The 6,688-nt window shown below is 40.4% G+C and overlaps 1 long non-coding RNA gene across 1 annotated transcript; it reads right to left on the reverse strand.

Annotated features, from left to right (window-relative positions):
* Positions 1–1,154: 1,154 nt before the first annotated feature.
* On the reverse strand, positions 1,155–2,934 carry LOC113072608 (uncharacterized). The gene is made up of 2 exons (XR_003280318.1): positions 2,098–2,934; positions 1,155–2,023 (listed from the first exon to the last, which is right to left on the reverse strand). It is a non-coding gene; the product is annotated as an uncharacterized LOC113072608 (long non-coding RNA).
* Positions 2,935–6,688: the final 3,754 nt, after the last annotated feature.

Here is a 6,688-nt window from a genome sequence, read left to right on the forward strand (position 1 = left end):
GACTGTTTACTTTAAAATTCATTAAGATATTTAATACATTGAATTGAATGACATACATTAATGTAATTTTAATAAGCAATACAATATTGTGAAATCTTACATTTTTTAAAATTTGTTTATTTAATACTCAGCATATTTTTTTCATTACTTTGAAAGGTACTAATGTCTCTGTTGATTAGGTTTAGATGAGGTAATTGCATACTTCTGTCCAAAGATGGCACTGTCTAGCAAAATTACTACTGGACTAGCACTTCCCTCACACTTGCAGATGTAAAACGGTATATGGATTTTACATTTTGTAAAAAAAAAAAAAAAAAAACTATTTATTTGCATAAATTCATTACGTTCAAAAACGTAATCCTGAGATTTGTATTCATGCTGTTTTTGAACATACTTTAATGCTTTATTAAGAAAATATCTGTATCTCATTTTTAAGAAATTGAGCCACAGAATCCTTCTTTGACATTTGCACTATTTTTACAGTAGCTACCAAATGTGATTGCACACAAGCGCGAATGTTTATCATGAACAACTATTTTGATTAAATAACGAATCTCATTAGTGCAGTTGCGGCTAGATAGATTAAAGATTAGATTAAAAAGATTGTAGTTCCAGATATCGTCTACACAGACTCTTGAGACATGTATTATTGCACTATTCAGGGAGCACAGTTACAATGGTATTTAATTATTCAAAACCTAAATGTTCAAATGTACATTCTAACCACCTAAGTTGTGCGTTTGTTAAATGACCATCGTTGAGTGCATGAAATAGTTAAAACATGCGACATGCAAATAGAGCCGGCAGTAAGTGAGTGCTAGCACAGGGGGCTGGGTTTAAACGCGCTGCTACTGTAACGCTGCTGGGCTTCGATGCCTGTGCCAGTCTCGCGTAAAACCTTCACAGAACAGCAATGAGCGCGTGCTTGACGGTCTAACGGAGAACTGCTGATGAAAAGGCGTGATGTCAAGCCGCTGTCAGTGTCAAAAGACTGGGGGAATGTGCCGTGCACTTGGCATATGCGCTTGTGAATGACCATCATCCGGCATCGACAGACGACGCGTTGAATTTTGCTGCATAGATCAGTTACCTGAAGCCGCTCGGCGACCGTTCATTCATCGTTTTCTTGCATACAAGAAATCTTCGAGGAATTGTTTTTTTTTTTTTTTTTGAAGGTGCTACCTTTTGAGGCTTCGGCGTTCAGTCGGATGTGGATCTATCTGTCAAAACTGAGCTGAACGCAGAGGCATCTTTAAACTGAACATTAGATACCATCCTCAGCTCTCTTCTGGATTGTAGGTGAGTGGACAAACGTGCTTCATGAATTCATTTCAGCCCTGAGATGCTTTTACGCGCGAGATGTGGCCACGAATACTAATGTGTTCCGTGCGGTGTGCTAGAGCAAAGCGTTGAGAAATCAGCCCATTCATGTTATCGGGATGAAATTGCTAATGAATCGCGAAGAAGTTGCGCTTTATGAGCAGTTTAATTAGGATAAAGGGATTTAAATAGGTGGTTTTGTTTAATGTAGAAATATTTGCTGTTGATGATGCTGACCATCCAAATATCGTATTCACTTTAGAAACAGGATAAGCTGATCCTCAGTGTCAGTTTCAACTTTTTTTTATTTAATAGGCAAGCTGTAAGTGATAGCCTAATGATTGGGCATCTATTTTATTTTGACAAAATTTTGATTTTGCGTTCCTTATTTTCCCCACACAAGAGACCAGAATAGGAAATGAATTTAAAATGTTTGTAAATTACTCTTGTGTAAGCAAGAAAACATGCAAATAACAATGCTGGTCTTGAATCTTCCTCTTGTATACGCGCGTTCATAACCCATTAACCTTATTTCGTAGATTTAATTTACGCTAATTTAAAGTTAATGCTTCATGCTCCTCACTTTGCGCGCTCTCTTTGCGATCTTATCTTCAATTCTCGTCTACTGAATCTTCCTCGCTGTCCGTTTTAATAGACTCTGACTTCAGTGGACGAAACCCGTCATATATTCAGTTTTCTGGGACTGTCAAAGAAATTGATACACGTTCAGAATGTGAAACTGCTTGTAGCCGAGTGGTCATAATTCATCTCTTTTACCTCAAACTCGGCTCCGTTCATCTGGACTGGGAAAGCAGATGCACTCACAAATCTTAATTTCCCCTCACACACTCTGACATCGTCTCTAAAGAAAATAAATGTATCTGTAAGTAGAAAATCGGACTGCATTTGCATGAGAATCACTGGCATCTGCTATGAAGGACAGGGATGATATTAATCGGTCTGACTAACACAATCAAACGGCGCTTTCAGTGGGGAAGATGAGGTGAATTCATCTCGAGCGTGACCTCTTCACACCATCGTTTTTATCTCCGTCTTGAAGCGAAACAGCGGTTTGACCTGAGACGGCGTGCCGTGGCGGCAGGGTGAAAACGGTTCATTCACGAGCTGAAAGAGCGCGCTGCTAGTAGACAACAACGAAATTTAATGAAGTTTAGAGGAAGGTCTTAAAAGTTGTATTTTTTCAGTGTTTCGACTGCGTTTGCAAAGTAACCTTTTACTAACCCCAAAAGTTAGGTTACAAGTTCGTCAGTGCGTTAAATAGACTCTCACAGAAATTGCGTTCGCCAGAGGATGTAACCATAGCAACAGTAGGCTGCTCGAGCGCATTCCTTTAAGATCAGTATCGGACGGTACGTCGACTAAACATAAGAACGGGCATTATCAAGAGTTTTGTTTAAAATATATTTTACATAGCTGACTATTGGATAACTATACTAAAATATAAGGCAAAAAATCTGCAAAAAATAAAATAAAACAAACCTTGCCGGTTAACCTTTTACATTTCAACACTTTTGTCTGTTTGTCCTGAAAAGTTGTCATGATAAAGAGTATTTTTGATAAATATTCATTTTCTATGGTTATGCTTTTAAGTTAGTAAAAAATATATATATATATATATATATATATATATTTTGTAAAAATTTCAGTAGGACTGCATATTTGGCTCCCTGATTGGCCAATGTAGTTGTAATCCCATAAAGTCATTATATCTCACTTTATATTTCACATTTAAGTGGCTTTCCTCAAGCCTTGGTCTCGCACAAGTTATGTTACTTCTGCCAATTTAGTCATTTTTTCGAAAAGACAGTGCTGCTCCTTCATGTTAATCAGCATGCATTGTGTATTTAGTCCGTTATGCAATGTTTTGATACATTTTTCCTGTGATATGATTCCAGTGTCATTTGTGCTGACTCTATGCAGATTTAAAATGTTTTTATTGGCATATTTAACCTTTCTATAATTGCCATTAAGGGCCCTCGGCATAGCGTCCCGTACGCTAATGGTTTAAACATTGCTCATCTCAAAGCATTAAATGTCACTTATGTAGGTTTGTCTCCCCTATGCATGGCAGAGTATGATTACATTTTGTATGCTGCATTCTGCTCACTATGTGACTTTGTAGTTTGTTCTCTTTGAGGTGCTGAGAGACAGAGAAAGCTGTAGAGCATCTCTAGATCACAGGCTCTTTAATCAATAAGGTTAACTACACAAAGCCGAGAGGACAAGTCTCCACTGCATGCACACCCATCAACTTTACCTGCTACCTCATTTTTTCTTACCTCGCCGGTTCCATGTGGTTTGATCGGAGTCATAAAGTGAATATAGGGCTGTCTTTTCCCTTGCTCACAGCGTGAACATCCTAAATTGGATGTGCATGTTCATCCTGATTGTCAAAAAGCCTCTAGCATTCTTATGTAGGGTCGCATACTATTGATTTGATTATGTCAGTCAGGTGCATTAAACGTTTCCTGAAGGATAATTGGAGGGTATTATGTGCTTAAAGGGGGTTTGTTCCTCTCTCTATAGCCATTGGCTCTCAGAGAGATGTATACGTTTGAGGGAAAGCTGTGGGTCGAATCTGAATGTTGTGGCCACAAGAGACCCATGCTGAGTGCTTATCCTCCTTGTCCCAGTTAAATGCTATGCTCGAGTGGGTTAGTTTGGGGGCCGATTTGGATACATGCTTGTATCTTCTTGGCTCGGATTTTGAGGTCAGTAAGATTACCTTATCAGTCCATTCAGAGGAGACTCTGCAGCTGTAAAAACGGCAATGTAAAGATCCTAAAGTATGTGCTATCTCATCACTCATCTCTCCCATTGTCCACCAGGCATCTAGTGTTTTCAGAAGAGCTCCTCCTCTGTCTCTGGCTTTGAGTGAACGTTGGGATGAGTGCTTGATGGATAGTCGCAAACAAACCCAACCCCCCCTCCCCCCGCCCCCCCAAGCAACCTTTGAGTAGGACCATGTAGCTCAGTAGTGCCACCTATTGATGACTACATTGTAGCAACAAACCACAATATCTGAACCTGCCCAGGATTCCAAAGTGGTTTAACCAGAGGCAGAGGGGCATTTGAGGTTGGTGTGTCATACATAAGCCTATGCTCGTTTTAGTTGCATGCTGTGTCACCAGCGTGCACTACACCTTGAGAGAACCCCCTCTTTTCTTCTCCAATGGTGGCATACGGGCTTGCCCCGTTTAGCTTAAGAGATTTTGACAAGTCACGGTGCATGCAGGCGGAATCCTTGACCTATTTCTTAATGAGTGAACAGTACAAATGCATTCAGAGGGCTGTGTTTGCAATGCAAGGCATTCCAACGTCCCCCCACCGCTCATGCACACAGACAGACTCTCACACGCTTATGCCCTGCAGGATGGGCTCTTGTCTAGAGAGTTCATCTGCTTCCTCTATGCTAGATCCATGTATTAGCGTGTGTATCCAAACGTTTGTTTGCTTTCACTCATTGATCTTGCATTCTCTTTTGTAGCATTGCCGCTCGGCTGTTTATCTACGGCTCTGTACTGTCCAACTGTCACAACAAAGATTGCTATCACTCTTGACCCATCTTGCTTGCTTAAAGCCTGTTTTAGGTGTATGTGTAAATGTGTCCAAGAGAACAAAGTGAAGCTAGATGTAGTACCCATTACAATTATCCTGTGACATTGACATTTGGAAACAGAATGCAGATTCAGTGTACGTAGAAAATGGTGTGCACTGGTCTACCAAATAGGTAGTCTATCTCTGTACATCTTTTATGAGGATGTAAACAATCTGGTGAGATGATTTGTCTTCAGCATTGGTGGATTATACATGGGGTTGATACGGTGACCTGGCGTTTGGCTACACTGTAATTTGGCCTGTGTTTTCTGCTGCAGCTAATTACCCTTGAACAGTTGGTGGACAGACTCTCGCTTGGAAGTTGCCAGTGTCCAGATTGGTCACAGAGAATTGTGGGTGTTGATGCATTTACAGCTCCAGAGTGTGGGAAAGAGAATAGGATGGGTCAATCATGCACAGGTGACGGAGATTCTGAGAATGCTGCCAGTTTTATGCAAAACATTTTAAGAATGGAAACCCATGTTCTCAGAAAAATCTGTAAAAAGGGGCATTTTCACTCCAAAATGATTAATCTTTGAGTCATTACAAACCTGTATTACATTGTTTCTGTAAGGACTAAAACAATAGGGACTCTTAACTTTCATTTAATGGCCAATACAAGCACAGATATATGATTCAGAAATAACAGCTTTGGTTTTCCACAGAATTGGAACAACATGAGGGTGAATAAATGATGATAGAATTTTCATTTTTGGGTGAACTGTTCTTAAGGCATTTGTTGTAATCTGTTTGTTTGTCTTTTTTTTGGACTTTGATCATCTGAAACACTGGTATTGCTACTAGTAGCTTGTTAAAACCATTTTTGCTTTCGACTATCTGAAGTAGTGCTTTCGTATGAGCAAATCAAAACACAGAAACAAAAATCAATTGCCTCCCATCTCTCCAATACAAACTCAGACCCTCAGCTGCCTTTTAATGAGGGGGCCGATAATGCATGCTGTTCAGAGAGAGAACTTTTTGAGGGTAACGGGGTGAAGGTGGTTTTATGTAAAGTTGTTATTATGTGAGATGCTTTGGTTTGGGATGGCTGAGGCTTTTTGTATTTTTGGGCCGTGTATGTGCTAAGTTTTATCTGGTCTTCATGTTGGAGTTTTGCCTCTTGAGACTTTGGTCAGAAAGAAACTACTTAAATAAGGCAGAGAAAAAACTTTGTGTGTGTGTGTGGACAGGGAGAGAGAGCGATGGAGAGTGCAAGACACATGTTGCTGTGTGCCTGGTCATAAGAGGCAAGAGTTCTCCAATTAAACCCAGCACTCCCCTTCTCCTTCCCCTGTAGCCGCCAGCTTGTGGAAAACAAAAGCTTTTGTTTAGATCTTCAATCCAGCAGATGGGAAGAAGGACAGTAAATGAAAATTGCAAAGGGAATGGAGCAAGTGGACCATGATGGGGTGCATACAAACTTAGAGGCCTGTCCTTTGGGAAGAGTAACTGTCCCTGAAAAATACTGCCACAAAGTTCCTGCATTCTGCGGCCCTCTGTTACTCTTTCATCCAAAGCCATTGACTGAAAGCGTTAGTCAGAGCCTCCAGGCTCTCTTGGGCCCAGGCTGCTTTTATTAAGATGTTAATGGAATTGCCTTCATGACACACTTCTATAGGACAGCCATGTTTCAAAGCCTCAATCTGTCTTCTGCGTGGAACACATTAGCGGCTTATGCACAACAGGTTCCTTGCACATTTGAGGTTCGCTCTTTGTGGTACTACTCTGAAACTCTATAATTCTTCTGTGT

Source organism: Carassius auratus, unplaced genomic scaffold, assembly GCF_003368295.1.
Source record: "Carassius auratus strain Wakin unplaced genomic scaffold, ASM336829v1 scaf_tig00009643, whole genome shotgun sequence".
NCBI lineage: Eukaryota > Metazoa > Chordata > Actinopteri > Cypriniformes > Cyprinidae > Carassius > Carassius auratus.